General features: G+C 50.1%; 2 non-coding genes and 1 pseudogene across 2 annotated transcripts; all 3 read left to right on the top strand.

Moving 5' to 3' along the window:
- Window positions 1-7,769: 7,769 nt before the first annotated feature.
- LOC111589602 (uncharacterized) lies at window positions 7,770-7,864 on the top strand (annotated as a pseudogene).
- Window positions 7,865-7,990: 126 nt separating this feature from the next.
- Window positions 7,991-8,072, top strand: LOC111589618 (small nucleolar RNA Z155). The gene has a single exon (XR_004850977.1). It is a non-coding gene; the product is annotated as a small nucleolar RNA Z155 (small nucleolar RNA).
- A 132-nt stretch (window positions 8,073-8,204) lies between these two features.
- LOC111589640 (small nucleolar RNA snoR100) lies at window positions 8,205-8,311 on the top strand. The gene has a single exon (XR_004850993.1). It is a non-coding gene; the product is annotated as a small nucleolar RNA snoR100 (small nucleolar RNA).
- The last annotated feature ends 10,261 nt before the right edge of the window (window positions 8,312-18,572 follow it).

Genomic DNA, 18,572 nt, shown 5'->3' with positions numbered 1-18,572 from the left:
TCTTGTTTTGCACTTTGTCCATCCATAAGCATGAATTCACATTTAAGCACTTGTGTTGGCACTCAATCACCAAAATACTTAGAAATGGCCCAAGGGCACATTTCCCTTTCACAAACCCAAGAGACCTTAAAGGGATTCTTGAGACGGACTCAAAATCAGTTCGGCTTAAGGATCAAAAAGATTAGAAGCGACAACGGGACGGAGTTCAAGAACTCACAAATAGAAGGCTTCCTTGAGGATGAGGGCATCAAGCATGAGTTCTCTTCTCCCTACACGCCACAACAAAATGGTGTAGTGGAGAGGAAGAATAGAACTCTACTTGACATGGCAAGGACCAGGCTTGATGAATACAAGACTTCAGACCGGTTTTGGGCGGAAGCAATCAACACCGCTTGCTACGCCATCAACCGTCTCTACCTTCACCGAATCCTCAATAAGACATCATATGAACTCCTAACCGATAAAAAGCCAAATGTTTCATATTTTAGAGTCTTTGGTAGCAAATGCTTTATTCTTGTTAAAAGAGGTAGAAAATCTAAATTTGCTCCTAAGTCTGTAGAATGCTTTTTACTAGGATATGATTCAAACACAAGGGCATATAGAGTCTTTAACAAGTCCACTGGACTAGTTGAAGTTTCTTGTGACATTGTGTTTGATGAGACTAACGGCTCTCAAGTAGAGAAAGTTGATCTTGATGAGCTAGATGATGAAGAGGCTCCGTGCGTCACGCTAAGGAACATGTCCATTGGGGATGTGTGTCCTAAGAAATCCGAAGAGCCTCCACAAGAACAAGATCAACCATCTTCCTCCATGCAAGCATCTCCACCAACTCAAGATGAGGATCAAGCTCAAGATGATGAAAAAGAAGATCAAGAGGAGCCACCTCAAGAGGAGGACAATGATCAAGGGGGATATGCCAATTATCAAGACAAGGAAGATGACGACGGTCCAAGACCGCCACACCTAAGAGTCCACCAAGCAATACAACGAGATCACCCCGTGAACTCCATCCTCGGTGATATTCATAAGGGGGTAACCACTCGATCTCGTGTTGCTCATTTTTGTGAACATTACTCCTTTGTGTCTTCTATTGAGCCATACAGGGTGGAAGACACATTAAGGGATTCAGACTAGGTGTTGACAATGCAAGAGGAACTCAACAACTTCACGAGGAATGAGGTATGACATCTTCTTACACGTCCTAACCAAAATGTTATAGGAACCAAGTGGGTCTTCCGCAACAAGCAAGACGAGCATGGTGTGGTGACAAGGAACAAAGCCTGACTTGTGGCTAATGGATATTCACAAGTCGAAGGTTTGGATTTTGGTGAAACCTATGCACCCGTAGCTAGGCTTGAGTCAATTCGTATATTACTTGCCTATGCTACTTACCATGGCTTTAAGCTTTATCAAATAGACGTGAAAAGTGCCTTCCTCAATGGACCAATCAAGGAGGAGGTCTATTTTGAGCAACCTCCCGGCTTTGAAGATAGTGAGTACCCTAACCATGATTATAAACTCTCTAAGGCGCTTTATGGGCTCAAGCAAGCCCCAAGAGCATGGTATGAATGCCTAAGAGATTTTCTTATTGCTAATGGCTTCAAAGTCGGCAAAGCCGATCCAACTCTCTTTACTAAAACAATTGCAAATAATTTGTTTGTATGCCAAATTTATGTTGATGATATCATATTTGGGTCTACTAACAAATCTACTTGTGAAGAGTTTAGTAGGATCATGATTCAAAAATTCGAGATGTCTATGATGGGAGAGTTGAAGTATTTTCTAGGATTTCAAGTCAAGCAACTCCAAGAGGGCACCTTCATTAGCCAAACAAAGTACATTCAAGACATACTCACCAAGTTTGGAATGAAGGATGCCAAGCCCATCAAGACACCCATGGGAACTAATGGGCATCTCAACCTCGACACGGGAGGTAAATCCGTAGATCAAAAGGTATACCGGTCGATGATAGGATCTTTACTCTATTTATGTGCATCTCGACCGGATATTATGCTTTCCATATGCATGTGTGCAAGATTCCAAGCCGATCCTAAGGAAGTTCACCTTAGGGCCGTAAAACGAATCTTGAGATATTTAGTTTATACTCCTAAGTTTGGCCTTTGGTACCCCAGGGGATCCACTTTTGATTTAATTGGATATTCCGATGCTGATTGGGCAGGGTGTAAGATTGATAGAAAGAGCACATTAGGGACTTGCCAGTTCTTGGGAAGATCTCTGGTGTCTTGGGCTTCTAAGAAATAAAATTGTGTCGCTCTTTCTACTGCCGAAGCCGAGTATATTGCCACAGGCCATTGTTGCACGCAATTGCTTTGGATGAGGCAAACCCTTAGGGACTATGGTTACAAATTGACCAAAGTTCCTCTTCTATGTGATAATGAGAGTGCAATCCGCATGGCGGATAATCCCGTTGAGCACAGCCGCACTAAACACATAGCCATTCGGTATCACTTTTTGAGGGATCACCAACAAAAGGGGGTTATCGAGATTGCATATATTAACACCAAAGAACAATTAGCCGATATCTTTACCAAGCCACTAGATGAGAAAACATTTACCAAACTTAGGCATGAGCTAAACATTCTTGATTCTAGGAATTTTGATTGATATTTTGCACACATAGCTCATTTATATACCTTTGATCATCTCTTTCATTTGCTATGACTAATGTGTTCTTCAAGTGCATTTCATGCTAAGTCTTAGATTGAAAGGGAAATGGAGTCTTCGGTGAAGACAAGGCTGCCACTCCACTCCATCGAATTATTCATCCTTCGCCGTCGTTCCACACCGTTCTCCAATTTGGTATAATCTTCACTCCTATATTATTTACCAAAGGGGAGAAAGTTTGAAAAAGGACTTATATTTCACTCACAAGTATCCGTTTTTGGCGATTCATGCCAAAGGGGGAGAAAATATTAGCCCAAAGCAAGAGGACCGCACCACCACCAATTTCAAAAATTTGTAGTCTTTTCAATTTGTATTAAAGAAGTGTTTTTAAAGAATTTCAAATTGGTATCTTATTTTTAATTTCAAATTGGTATACCCTCTTCAAAATTAATATATAAAACCCTCTTGAACACTAAGAGGAGGATTTCATTAAGGGGGAGTTTTGTTTAGACAATGGAAAAGCATTTGAAACAGGGGGAGAAAAATTTCAAATCTTGAAAATGCTTCTTAAAATCTTATTTATTTACCTTTGACTATTTGCAAAAAGACTTTGAAAAGAATCTACAAAAGAATTTGCAAAAACAAAACAAGTGGTGCAAGCTTGGTCCAAAATTTTAAATATGAAGAAAGCATCCATGCATATCTAGTAGAAATAATTATTGGTTTCATTCCAAGCAACCTTTGCACTTACATTATGCGAACTAGTTCAATTCTGCACTTATATATTTGCTTTGGTTTGTGTTGGCATCAATCACCAAAAAGGGGGAGATTGAAAGGGAAATAGGATTACACCTTTTCCTAAATGATTTTGATGGTTGAATTGCCCAACACAAATAATTGGACTAACTAGTTTGCTCTAGATTATAAGTTTTACAGGTGCCAAAAGTTCACAACAAACCAATAAAAAGACCAAGAAAAGGGTTCAAATAAAGAGAGCAAAAGACAACCCGAAGGCTGCCCTGGTCTGGCGCACCGGACTGTTCGGTGTGCCACCCGATAGTGTCCGGTGCACCAGGGAACCTAACTTCGAACTTGCCACCTTCGGGAATTCTGGGAGCCGCTCTGCTATAATTCACTGGACTGTCCGGTGTAGCACCAGACTGTCCGTTGTGCCAGCGGAGTAACGGCTACATAGCGCCAACAGTCATCTGCAACGGAACAGTAAAAGTGAACAGTGAGCGCCTGCGCGCGCAGAAGTCAGAGCAACGCCAGAAGGCGCACCGGACAGTGAATAGTGACTGTCCGGTGCACCACCATACTGTCCGGTGGCCCACCTGTCAGAAGCTCCAACGGTCAGAACACAACGACCAGATGACGTGGCTGGCGCACCGGACAGTGTCCGGTGGTGCACCGGACTGTCCGGTGCGCCATGCGACAGAAGCCCTCACCAACGGTCACTTTGGTGGTTGGGGCTATAAATACCCCCAACCACCCACCATTCATCAAATCTAAGTTTTCAGCCATCAAACCTCATACAAGAGCTCTAGACTTCATTCCAAGACACAAACAAAGAGATCGAATCCTCTCCCAAGTCCAAAGATCATTCCAATCAAATAGTGACTAGTGAGAGAGACAATTGTGTTCATTTGAGCTCTTGCGCTTGGATTGCTTTTCTTCTTCCTTCTTTCTTGTTTCCAACTCAATTGTAATCAAGGCAAGAGACACCAATTGTGTGGTGGTCCTTGTGGGGACTTAGTGTCCCATTTGATTGAAAAGAGAAGCTCACTCGGTCTCGGTGAACGTTTGAGAGAGGGAAAGGGTTGAAAGAGACCCGGTCTTTGTGACCACCTCAACGGGGAGTAGGTTTACAAGAACCGAACCTCGGTAAAACAAATCACCGTGTCATCCATTCTTATTCGCTTGTGATTTGTTTTCGCCGTCTCTTTTGGACTCGTTTACATTTCTAACGCTAACCCCGACTTGTAGTTGTGCTTAAACCACCGGCACTGCCACCCCTTGTTCGAAGACACAAGGATGGCGGGGATGTACTGTTGCGCGCGCGCCTGCCTCAACTGGAGGATGCAGCCACCAGCCCGCACCGCCATGCGGACTCTCTTTTCCCCCATCGTCGAGGCGAAAGGCTCCGCAGAGAAGAGATGGGATCCTTCTCCGCGAAGGAAGCGGGCCCCGAGCCCCCACTACTGATCAAAGGTTCGAAGGCTGGTCCCTCGGAAGGGTTCGACAGCCGCCTCAGAGCACTCGGGCTCCGCGCCCACTACTGATCAGAGGTTCGAAGGCTGGCCCCTCGGAAGGGTTCGATAGCCGCCTCAGAGCACTCGGGCTCCACGCCCACTACTGGTCAGAGGTTCGAAGGCTGGCCCCTCGGAAGGGTTCGACAGCCGCCTCAGGCCACTCGGGCTCCGCGCCCACTACTGATCAGGGGTTCGAAGGCTGGCCCCCCGAAGGGTTCGACAGCCGCCTCAGAACACGCAGAGCGAGGGATGACTCTGGGTACGTCCGATACATGGCCGAGGCTCGTGCTATGCTCCCGAGGTACCCTAGGACATTTCCGAGACCAGCAGGAGCGATTCTGTAACGGAATCCCATCAGAGGGAGGCATCGAGCCCTAAGACCCTATCAAACGGGACCGGGTCCGGCAAATCACCTGCAGGTACTTTTGGAGCACGCCTCTGGACCACTAGCCGACCCTTATCGAACGGGGCATGGGCGTCCACTCGGATCACCCGTTAGCAACTCACTGGAGACACCATGTTCGGCACCCTCCGAGGGCAACATGGCGCTTTTCCCCCCTCCTCCTTGCGGAAAGGCGACGAAGGGGCATATGATAAAAGCCGAGTCAGTCCTTGACCATCCTCTCGCTCTATGCGGAGGCTCGGGGGCTGCTCTCGCAAACCCGACCCCGGCCAAACCGTTGACGGCGTCAACATACCAGCCCGAGAACTCGGAACCTGACCATGAACCCGGGCTACGACCAGATCGCATGAGGGAACAACCAGACCGGCCGAGGCGTCACGAAAGGCACTAAGACCTTGGAGGAGTCAAACCACTCCTCCGAGGCCTCGGGGGCTACACCCGGCGGGTGCGCTCGCGCGCACCCACCGGAACAAAATGTAACCGAGAAAGGCCGGTCCCCTTGCAAAAAAGTGCGACAAAGCCTCCAAGCGAGTACCAACACTCCCTTTGAGGCTCGGGGGCTACTGTCGGGGACCATAATTAGGGGTACCTCCAAGACTCCTAAACTCGGCTGGTAACCACCATCAGCACAAGCTGCAAAGGCCTGATGGGCGCAATACAGGTCAAAGCTCCGTCCACTCAAGGGACACGATCTCGTCTCGCCCGAGCCCAGCCTCGGGCAGGAACAGTAGACCTAGGCGGATTCACGCCTCGCCCGAGGGCCTCCTCAAGCAACGGGCGCACCTTCGACTCGCCCGAGGCCCAGCTCGGGCAGGCTTCGCAGTGAAGCAACCTTGGCCAGATCGCCTCGCCAACCGACCGTATCGCAGGAGCATTCAATGCAAGGATCACCTGACACCTTATCCTTACGCGCGTTCCTCAGTCGGCAGGGCCGAAGTGACCGCAGTCACTTCGCCCCTCCACTGACTGACCTGACAGGAAAACAGCGCCGCCTGCCCTGCTCCGACTGCTGTGCCACCCGCCAGGGTGAGGCTGACAGCAGCCGAGTCCAGCCTCAGGCGCCATAGGAAGCTCCACCTCGCCCGACCCTGGGGCTCAGCCCCCGCCTCGACCTCGAAAGACGGTCTCCGCCTCGCCCGACCCCAGGGCTCGGACTCAGCCTCGACCTCGGAGGAGTCACCGCCTCGCCCGACCTTGGGCTTAGACCGACCACGTTACAGGGGGGCACATCATTACCCTACCTCTAGCTTGCTCAGGCTACAGGGAACAAGACCAGCATCCCATCTGGCTCGCCCCGGTAAAACAAGTAATGATGGCACCCCGCGTGCTCCCATGACGACAACGGTTCTCAGCCCCCTACGGAAGCAAAGAGACGTCAGCAAGGACCCGACAGCCCCAACAACTGTGCTTCTACAGGGCTCAACCGCTCCTCCGATGGCCACAACATCACATGAACAGGGCACCAACACCTCTCCGACAGCCACGTCGGCATGTACATAGGGCTCTGGCTCCTCTCTACCGGACACGTTAGCATATTGCTACACCCCCATTGTACACCTGGGCCCTCTCCTTACATCTATAAAAGGAAGGTCCAGGGTCCTCGTACGAGAAGGTGGTCGCGCGGGAGGACGGGCTGACGAGCAGGCTCTCTCCCTCTCTCGCGAACGCTTGTAACCTCCTACTGCAAGCGCATTCGCCCTGGGCGCAGGATAACACGAGCCGTGGTTCCCTTTTCCCCCCCTTGTGTTCAATCTCGCGCTGACCCATCTGGGCTGGGACACACAGCGACAATTTACTCGTCGGTCCAGGGATCCCCCGGGGTCGAAACGCCGACAACCTCCTGCAGCGCTTTTTTAACATTTTACTCTGATTTAACCAAATTGACCGACGGGCTAACGAGCTGGTCCGACATAGTCAGCAGGTCGGCGTGCCGTGCCTAGGCCAGAGCTACAACCCGCACGCGTCGGGCCCGTGCCGGGTCGCCGTTTGTCCATCTATATGCAGAGGTGTGTTTTGGACCGTGCAGGTTGGTTGCGCGGAGAGGACCAGGGTGCAACAGGTTAATTTAAAATTGATGTGAGGTTTTTTAGTAAAAATATAACGTGAGACAATCGTTGAAACTGATGCTTTAAGTATAGTAGAGAAATAATATTTTAGATAATCATTTATATGAAATACTATATACGGTTTTATACGGATATATATATTGGTTGGGTTGGAAGAAACTATAGGCCTACCTTGTCAAAGTTTTCCACGGAAAGCCCAAACACAGACAACGAGTCACCGAATAACCCTAGCCGAGACCGCCCCTCGCTATATATACTCTGGCTCTTCGGCAGGCTCGCCTCTCTCCCTACCATCCGCCGCCTCTCTTTGGCCTGGTTCACCTGTGCAGCTGTCTCATTCTCCTCGTTCTCCGGTTTGATGCGTTATGTAGGTTTTCGTGTACACTTTGATTTTGGTTTACCTTGCGGCTTGGATCTTGCTGTTTGGAGGCTGTGATGCTTCATGATAAGGGATTTTCTGAGGGGCGGGTTTCCGACCTGCTGATTGAGAATAACCAATGGATCCTTCTGAGCCTCCTCGATCCAACGATTTTCCGAGCATCTTATTCTTTGTTGGAAAATATCCTCGATGAGATTTGCTGTTACTGTTTCTTTTTTCCCCTTGTAGAGTACTGCAAGATTTTGTCCATTGTTTTTTTTGGCTCAGTTGATGTGAAGACGAGCCTTCACAGAAACGCATACTTGTGTGTTGACTCGAAAAATCAGATTACAGTTATCTCATCAAATGATAAGCATCCATTCCATGGCTCTATTTTCACACAAAAAACAACATATTTTCTTCATTTTGTAATGGTCCTGCTTTTTACATTGGCAAGGACATGAAAACCGTGCTCAATAAGCCGATGCTCTGGATGGAAAAAAAGAAGGAAGCATGGTAGTGTGCACGGAGATTAGCTGGTCTGCATGTCTGCTCGACGTGACGCCTTCGGGCTTTGATCGTGCGGGCCTGGATTCGACCCACATTTGTTGTATTTTGCTTTCCCTGCCCCTTGGGGAAGTCACTGGAACAATTCCGTCGCAGGGAGGAAACACGCACTGCCTACTTTGGATTCAAAATAATTAGTCATAATGGGTTTTAACCCTTCACACATTGACTGACTGCTAACTTTTGCATAAATATTCAGTTGAACTAAACAAGAAAATGATCGTTGTTCTCAGTAGCATGTCAATTATTGAAACGGCTGTTTGCGCTGCTTATCAGCTCCTTGTTCTGTTTAAGTGAAATCGAGTAAAGATCAGTAACAACTTATTTACCCCCTGTCCTAAAATACTAATCATACATTCATACAATTTGCATTTATGTAGACTGAAGTTTGAAAGAGGGACTGAGATAGAGAGTGCCTGGCAAAACATGTGTTAGTTAAGCTTTGTGTATGGTCTGACTTTATGAACTGTTTTATATGCTGTGATAACCTAAAAAAACCTTGTTTAGTTCACATGTGCAGAATCAAAAACAATTTTATAGTTCACATAGATCATAATTCACGGTCTACAACTTTGGAGCTCACATTTCTTAAAAGGATCAAAGATGAAAGCAGTGGCGGAGCCAGGATACTTCTAAGGGTAGGGTCGAAAATAACACTAAAAATATTTGTATCGGCTAAAAATTTTAAACCATAAAAATGCATAGATAATGACACATATAAGATTCATATGAACACAACAATTCTAAAATAACGTAAAATTGACTAAAACAAGTGGTTACCTAATTAAGAAAATGATAGATCTTTGTCTCAATGACCAATTCATCAATTACTTAGGTTGCTTTCATTAACAATAGAAATATTTCCTAAAATTGAATGACATTACGTTATTACATAAGTAATCAAAAAAAACAAACTACAAAGTATAGAATTGTTCGAACTAAATGTACCACTCGAACTAAATTTACATAAGTAATCATATCCTTGCCCACGTAAGTTTTTTATAGAGAGACTGTTTAGAGAGCATACCATCTAAAGCTTGTTTAAGTGAAGATGAGCTTGTATCTGTAACATGTTCAATTCCAAGAAATCTCTCAATCACCTGGCCTTGATTGTTGACAAATCTACATGGGAAAGTAAATCAGTATAAATTACCAGCACTGTTTATAAAAATTTAATAATTACAACAATAACTTACCTCAAAATCAAAGCCATTTGTTCCTTGATAGATGTGTCTTGGGCCTCATTGATGATTATAGCAATTTTTTTATCCCTAATTTCAGCTAAGATGACTTTTTGGTCTCTTCTGCACAAGCCTCACAAATTTGCTTTTGAATCTCCGGTGATGTCAACATCCAATTTTTAGGAGTGCTATCAAACAATTTTTTAGCACTTGAATCCTTCATTTTGTACCATTCAAACATTTCTAAGAAGTTGCCTCTATTATTTGAGCTAGTACACTCATCATGACCACGAAAAGCCAGACCTTGCAATAGAAGAAATCTGATAACACCTAAGACAATAATAAGACGTCTCAAATATTCTTCTTCTTGTTTCCTACTCACTTGTGACATTACATGTGACACACTCTGTCTTTGATTTTTAAAATCATCAAAACATCTTCTAGCCTTATTATGAGCACTATCAATGTTACCCACATGTACATCAAATGACCTAATCGCATTCTTCCAATTGTTATACCCCGTCGCACCAGTGTAGCTTTCAACACCAAAGTTTTCCCTTCTTGGTTGCTTGAAAAGGAAACAATAAAAGCAAAAGGCCGCATCTTTAGCAACACTGTATTCCAACCATTCATGCTTTTTGAACCATGATTCTTGAAAACTTCTTTGTCTATCTCCTATTCGCTTCTTGGGAAATATGTGACCTTTTGGTTGACAAGGGCCTAACAATAAATACTCTCTTCTAACAACATCTCGAATGTTCACATCTAACTCTTCAATTGGTTTTCGAAGTCCAGGATCACCAACAATCTCACTATCTATTGATTCCGTATTATTTTGTGTAGTCCCAACATCTAGTGATTCTTGATTGTTTTCATTTTCATCCAAATTAGTCCTAATTTGTACGTTTTGAATGATTTCATTCGATTCTTGATTTAACGCGACTTGATAAAATGATGCAATTGTTCGAACTCTCTTCATATTGTACATTGTAATTGTAACACAAATCACTGTAATTAGACACAAACACAACATGTTTTTCTCTGTGTCAAACAACAAAAACAGACCTGCTTGCTGCGCTGGTCTGCTTGCTTGTTGCGCGACTCGAATCGCTGCTTGCTGGCAGCTGCTTGCAAGGCTGCAGGCCGCTCTTGCTTTGCTTGCCTGATTGCCTCCTTGGCTGCTTGCTTGCCCAGCCAGCCGGCGGCCGGCCCCTGCGCAGCGGCGCAGCGCTACTTGCTTGCAGCTTGCTCGCTCGGCCGCTCGCTGCTCGGGCGCGCGCTGCAGCTGCAGTGCTTGCTTGCCGGCGTGCCGCTCCTGCTTGCTACTCGGGCGCGCGCTGCTCCTGCTCGGCTGGCGGCTGCGTTGCCTGGGCCGCTGCACGCCTGGCTGCTTGCTTGCTGGCGACCGGCGTGCTGCTAGCTGCTTGCTGCTCGGCTCGAAACAGCACCAGACAGCAGCCGCACCGCCGCCGTAAGGCCCCAAGCTTCAAAGTCCCAAACCCTAAACCAAATTAGTTGGGCTGGGCTGTTACATAATTATTCGGCCCAAGAGTAGGGCCTGGGCCCTAGTGGCCACAGGCCTGAATCCGCCCCTGGATGAAAGCAAATGCGAGTTACTAAAACAAAAGGGAACCAAAAGGATAAAAGGCAAGATGAATAAAGTTTGAGCTATTTTTTAATTTACCTTATTAAAAATCCATATCTCCTAAAAAGGACAAGAACCTTATTTTAAAATTCAACGTTCAAAATTTATTATAAACCATAGTTTTGATCTTAAATGTCAGAATTTATAGTCATACTTGTAAATAATTAGCTATCAAACAACTAGTAAGAGTATGTTTGGAGTCTTGGCACATAGTAAATATTTTGTACAAACAATAAGCCACGAGACAAAGGAAAGAAACCAACCAAGAGTATATTTTCCTCTTTATGATCTATTGTTACATATTACCAAGGTTAAATGGCTAATGGACAAATAATTTCCCAAATCTCTACCTGCAATTAGCCAATTTATTAGCCAACCCTTTTAAAGCCCAAGATGCAAAAATGCCCTTAATATTACTCACCAAGTGACACTCATAGACTCAACACACTCTAATCAACAAGTTCCTAATCTTGTTCAACCCATAAGTTCTTGAAGGAGTCTCTTTGTCCTCCACAACATGTTGTGCTCTTTGTTGGCTAAGTCCTAAGCCATAATACAGATCCACATCTCCTTCATCGTCGCTCCTCAAGAAACCTATTATAAAGAGTAATGCAAGTTTCCAAAGTAGTTGTGACAGGAACTAACATAATATCTTTAGCCATTATAGAGAAAATTGGATGTTAGTTTGTACTCATGCCACCAATCGAGGATACAAAATTCATCCTCATATGCCACAATATTTTCACTATCAAAGTAAATTGTGAACTCACAAAAATAGTACCAGGTCTAGTAATCGAGTTGTGTCGTTCTTATTAGGTGATCTCAGGTACTCATCTTCAAAAACTTCAACAATTGTCGTAACAAATTTTCTTAAACTCTCGATAGTAGTGCTTTCTCCCATACAAATATATTCATATATGGCACCCGCTGCTACCCCATTAGTTAACATACGAAATGCCGCAGTTACCTTTTGCACTTTGCACGAGCAACTTAATCCAAGTACGTTAGCTGCATTTCTTCTATGCTTGAAATAATCATCATGATTTTCAACTGCATGCATTATGCACAAGAAAATAGGACGATTCATTCTAAACCTACACATATAATCTCTACTACTCTATATGTGTGGACTGTAGGCGTCCACACCGAGCGTTCTGCCATCGTGCCCCGCCCCCGCAGGCAGCCGCCCCGCAATCCCCGTCGCCGCTGCACCCGACGCCCACCTCTCCCACGGCGCGCCCGCACCACCACCACCACTACCTCTTCTCCATCAAGCAGCACAACACGCTGGGCGCGGCGGCCATGCTCGCCTTCTCCACCACGGTCCTGCTCTCGAAGATCGCCTTCGCGGTGCTCCTCCCCCTACCTCCTCGTCCTCGCCTGGCTCGCCTTCCCGCAGCGCCCGGGCCGCTCGAGACCCGGATCCCGCCGCTCCCCCGTCAAGCTCCCTCTACGCGTCGTCGATCTGCCACCTCCTCCTCGACCCGCCGCCAGCGACTGATATGGAAGTTGTAGATCTCCTCTCCCCATTACTGCGGACCATGGATTTCTCGAGTCAGTGGGAGGTCCGCCATCCATGGAAGGTACGCCACTCCTCGGCCCGCGACAAAAAATTACCGCGCTAGCCCCGTCAATGGAATGTCCCAGACTCGCCAATCTGCCACCTCACCTCCTCTCATTACCGCGCCAGCGCCTCATATGGAAGGTCCCAGATCTCCTCTCCCCATTACCGCGGTCCATCGGCGACGGCAGACGGGAGGGGAGATAGGTCGCTGTGGCTGCCAGATCCGGCCGGCAGGGCGACCGAGCGGAAGGGGATGACATGCACGACCACTGCATCGAGCTTCGGGCACTGCTCGCCTCGAGTTCCTTTTTGTTACACAACGTGAAAAACTGTAGTTTGGTGCTCTCTTCCAACCAAATGAAGGTCCTAGCATCAACTATATTCACCGTTCTTATAGGAGTTGTTTCCTCGTATGTCTTGCATGGTGGTCAAGATATTTTAGCCCCTGTGTGTGCATGATTTGATGCTGAATCAATGTCTGTAAGCTTGTTATCCACAGTTCTGTTTGGAGTAGGCAGTACAACAGGTGTGATCGTTAGTTATTCATTGGAATTGTTCTTGACATAATCCTTGATGATGGAATAAGTCATGTGGTCTTCGTGTGGAGGACAGTCCGCACAACATCTCTGCTGTCCGCACAACATCTCTGCTGTAGGACAACAGCAACAACAGTTTTTGACTGCAAGGACTGCGGCAGACAGCACAACAGCAATCTTTTGACTGCAAGGACAGCGTGCTGTAGGCATCTCCTTTTTCATTTTTTTTCCAGCTTTTGGAGGACAGCAGCTTGCTACAGTTTTTCTCTTTTGACTAGAGTACAACAGCACCTAGTGGTTAGTGCAGTTTTTGGGATAGCATATTCGCAACTCTAGGAAGCATATGCTGCAGCCCCTTGGGCTATAAATATGTATCCCAACCCTTAGACGGGTATGACATTGTGTACTGTTTGAGGAAATAAACAGAAAATTGCCCCAACTCATAGTGTCATCCTCTTGATGAGAGTTAGAGTCCCTCTACTTACAATTGGTATCAGAGGCAAACTATCCTGCAGCCTAAACATCTCTTGTTCATCTACTTCCCGCGCCTCTCCCCACACTCAGTCGGCAGCAAGAGCTCCAACTGTTCCTTCCTCTCCTGCTCATACGAGCAACCTTTCGTCTGAGACAGCCTCTTCCACACGCAGCGACCCCTCACTAGCCCACCATGTCCCTACACTCGATCACTTCGAGTGCGCGGCGCCAGCAGGAAGCCGAGGTCGCCGCGGCACAAGAACGAGAGCGAGCAGCAGCAGCGGCTGCAGCGACAACGGCGAGGGCAGCACGGCTGGCGGCAGCGGAACTGGCAGCAGCGAGAGCGGAAGTAGAAGCAGCGGAGGCGGTGGATGCTGCACGTGCGGCGGCAGCAGAGCTCGAGGTTCTGCGCGGCAGTAGAGCTGGCAGCTCTGCTTCTGTCGACGACAACACCGACAAAGAGCTCAGGCTGGCGAGGGAAGTAGCGCGAGAGCAGGCGGCACAGTGGGCAGCCGCGCATCCCTATGGGGGCACGCGTGGCGGCAGCCCAGATAGGCGCCGACGCGCTGACGGCGCTCCGGGCGAAGGCGCACGCGGCGGCAGCCCTGATGGGCGTAGACGCGCCGACGGTGCTCCCGGCGGTGGCGACCGAGTCGACGGAAATCGCGGCCTCTACAGGCGGCGCGACTCTCCCTCCCCGGATCGGTACCATGGTCGCCGCATGGGCCAAGCCATTGTCAGGGACATCGGTCCTGGCGGTGGGTGGCCTACCCTCACCAAGACCAACTACGTCGAGTGGGCCGCAGTGATGAGGGTACGGCTCCAGGTTTGCCAAATGTGGGAAGCAGTTCGGTACGACGATGTCGACTACCATGAGGATCGGCGGGCGTTGGATGCCCTCATTGTTGCAGTCCCGTCCAAGATGCAGTTTTCGCTTTCCCAGAAGCGGACTGCCAAGGAGGCCTGGGACGCCATCGCTGCGACCTGCATCGGCAGCGACCGTGCCCGCAAGACCACACTGTAGGCACTTCGCAAGGAGTGGGAGAACCTAGCCTTCAAGCCAGGTGAGGATGTTGATGACTTTGCTCTCCGCCTCAACACTCTGTTGCAGAAGATGGTGTAGTTCAGCGACGACACCTACGATGAGGAGAGAGCTGTTGAGAAGCTCTTCCGTTGCATCCCCGAGAAGTACAAGCAGATCACTCGCTCGATCGAGTCTCTGCTAGACCTCTCCACGATGACGATCGAAGAGGCGATAGGTCGTCTCAAGGTGGTCGACGGCGACGAACCACAGGCTCCCTCTAGGCCTATCACTATTGGCGAGAAGCTACATCTCACTCGGGAGCAGTGGGAGGCCTGCCAGGGTGACCAGAAGAAGGGGGAGTCCTCGACACGAGGCCGCAAACGCGGCAAGCCGCACAAGGCGCGTGGAGGCGCCCAAGCCAGGGCGCGAGGACATGCTGAGGGTGGTGCCCATGGAGGTGCCCAAGGCGGCACCGTCGGCAACAAGAAGCCGGCACGAGACGACGGTTGTCACAACTGCGGCAAGCTTGGCCACTGGGCCAGGGACTGTCGACAACCACGACGTGGCCAGGCCAACGTCGCACAGGCGGAGGCGGAGGAGGAGGCTCTGCTCCTAGCACATGCAAGCATCGAGCTATCTCCAGCGGCACCGGCCGCAGCGGCACTCCTCCACCTTGATGAGTCGAAAGCACGCGCTTTCCTCGGTGACGGCTCCAGCAAAGACATGATCGAAGGATGGTGCCTCGACACCGGCGCCACTCATCACATGACCGGCCGATGGGAGTTCTTCACCGAGCTTGACTCTAGCGTCCGAGGCTCCGTCAAGTTTGGGGACGCCTCCGGCGTAGAGATCAAGGGCGCCGGCTCAGTCGTCTTCACCGCCGCATCTGGTGAGCACAGGCTGCTCACCGGAGTCTACTACATCCTCGCGTTGAGGAACTCTATCATCAGCTTGGGATAGCTGGATCAGAACGGTTCGCGCGTGGAGGTCGAGCACGGAGTCATGAGGATCTGAGACCCCTCTCGTCGCCTTCTTGCCAAGGTACGCAGGAGTCCAAATCGGCTATACATCCTCAATGTGAAGGTGGCACAACCTTGCTGCCTTGCTGCTCGTCGAGACGACGAGGCATGGCAGTGGCACGAGCGCTTCGGGCACCTTAACTTCGAGGCCCTGAAGCGGCTCAGTGCCAAGGATATGGTACGAGGCCTACCGTGCCTTGACCATGTGGAGCAATTCTGCGATGTCTGCGTGTTGACAAAGCAGAGACGGCTCCCCTTTCCCCAGCAGTCGAGCTTCCGAGCCAAGGAGAGGCTCGAGCTCGTGCATGGGGACTTGTGTGGCCCAGTGACACCAGCCACACCAGGAGGACGACGCTACTTCTTGCTGCTCGTCGACGATCTCTCCCGCTACATGTGGGGTGATGATCCTTGGCAGCAAGGGAGAGGCTGCGAACGCCATCAGGCGTGTGCAGGTCGCTGCGGAGGCGGAGTGCGGCCGCAAGCTACGCGTGCTGCGCACCGACAACGGCGGCTGAGTTCGCGTCGTACTGCGCGGATGAGGGCGTTCAGCGCCACTACTCCGCGCTGTACAACCCGCAGCAGAACGGCATCGTCGAGCGGCGCAACCAGACGGTTGTGGGGATGGCTCGGGCTCTCCTCAAGCAGAGAGGAATGCCGGCTGTCTTCTGGGGAGAGGCGGTGGTGACAGCGGTCTACATCCTCAACCGCTCGCCCACCAAGGCACTCAACAGGATGACACCGTACGAGGCTTGGCATGGGCGCAAGCCGGTGGTCTCTCACCTACGGGTCTTCGGCTGCCTCGCGTTCACCAAGGAGCTTGGCCACATCGACAAGCTCGACGACAGGAGCACCCCGGGGGTGTTCATTAGCTACGCGGAGGGCTCGAAGGCCTACCACATCCTTGACCCAGGAACACAGCGTGTGCGCACGACGCGCGACGTAGTGTTCGACGAAGGGCGAGGATGGGCGTGGGACAAGGCGGTGGACGACGGCACGACTCCGACATACGACGACTTCACCATCGAGTACGTCCACTTTGAGGGAGCTGGGGGAGTAGGCAACTCTTCTCCGAGCAGGTCTACCCTAGCCCCCAAGTCTCCACCGACTCCAGCGCCACGCTCTCCAGCTTCGGCTACAAGGAGCTCTTCACCACCACGCACTCCAGCCACGACTCCGGCTACAGCGAGCTCTTCACCACCACGTACTCCAGCACCGACGGTACCCTCTCCGGGAACGTCCTCTCCGACACCAGCTCGTGTCGAGCACGACTCAGTGGAGCTCGTGACCCCGCTCTCCCATGACGAGGAGCGCGTCGACGCGTGCTACGACGGTGAGCCGTTGCAGTATCGAAGGGTGGAGGGCCTTCTCATCGACCCGTCGGTGCCGGGCCCTGCGTCTCGCATTCTGGCAGGAGAGTTGCATCTTGCATGCGACGATGGTGAGCCTCGGTCTTTCACGGAGGCCGAGAAACATGCGGCTTGGCGTGCCGCGATGCAGTCGGAGATGGACGCGGTTGAGACGAACCGCACTTGGGAGCTCGCTGATCTCCCTCATGGTCATCGCGCGATCACCCTTAAGTGGGTGTTCAAACTGAAGAGGGATGAAGCTGGCGCCATCGTCAAGCATAAGGCTCGCTTGGTGGCATGCAGTTTCTTGCAGCAGGAGGGGATCGACTTCGACGATGCCTTCGCCCCTGTAGCACGGATGGAATCCGTGCGACTCCTCCTCGTGCTGGCAGCCCTGGAGGGCTGGCATGTTCATCACATGGATGTCAAGTCGGTGTTTCTTAATGACGACTTAAAGGAGGAGGTCTATGTACACTAGCCACTAGGTTTTGCGATCCCTGGCAAGGAGGGCAAGGTGTTGCGCCTGCGCAAGGCCCTCTACGGCTTGCGACAGGCACCAAGGGCGTGGAATGCCAAGCTGGATTCCATGCTCAAGAGGATGGGCTTCATGCCAAGCCCGCACGAGGCGGCCATCTATCGGCGGGGCAATGGAGAAAATGCCCTGCTGGTGGGTGTCTACGTCGATGACTTGGTGATCACCGGCGCCAAGGATGCAGAGGTGGCAGCGTTCAAGGAAGAGATGAAGGCCACCTTCCAAATGAGTGACCTGGGGCATCTCTCCTTCTTTCTGGGGATCGAGGTGCACCAGGGAGACTCCGGGATCACACTTCGCTAGACCGCCTACACCAAGCGCATTGTTGAGCTGGCTGGGCTCACCGACTGCAACCCAGCTCTCACTCCGATGGAGGAGAGGCTGAAGCTGAGTCGCGACAGCACGACGGAGGAGGTGGACGCTACACAGTACCAGCGTCTTGTGGGGAGCCTTCGCTACCTCGTCCACACACGGCTTCACTTGGCATACTCCGTCGGCTACGTTTGTCGGTTTGTGCAGCGACCGACTATGGAGCATGAGCAGGCTGTGAAGAGGATCATCCGCTATGTTGCGGGGACTCTCGACCACGGTCTCTACTACCCGAGGTGCCCTGGGGAGGCACGCCTTGTCGGGTACAGCGACAGCGACCATGCCGGCGACATCGACACCAACAAGAGCACAAGCGGGATCCTCTTCTTCCTCGGCAAGTGCCCCATCAGCTGGCAGTCGGTCAAGCAGCAGGTGGTGGCTGAAAGGGAATTAGGCTTACACCTATTTCCTAAATGATTTTGGTGGTTGAATTGCACAACACAAATAAATTGGACTAACTAGTTTGCTCTAGTGTATAAGTTATACAGGTGCCAAAGGTTCACACTTAGCCAATAAAAAGACCAAGATTTGGGTTCAAGAAAGAGAGCAAGGGATAACCGAAGTGTGCCCTGGTCTGGCGCACCGGACAGTGTTCGGTGCACCTCCGGACA

This window comes from Zea mays, chromosome 6 (genome assembly GCF_902167145.1).
Source record: "Zea mays cultivar B73 chromosome 6, Zm-B73-REFERENCE-NAM-5.0, whole genome shotgun sequence".
In the NCBI taxonomy this organism is placed as follows: Eukaryota; Viridiplantae; Streptophyta; class Magnoliopsida; order Poales; family Poaceae; genus Zea; species Zea mays.
The sequence above is the reverse complement of the archived record's forward strand: the minus strand, read 5'-3'. Positions and strand labels throughout refer to the sequence as shown.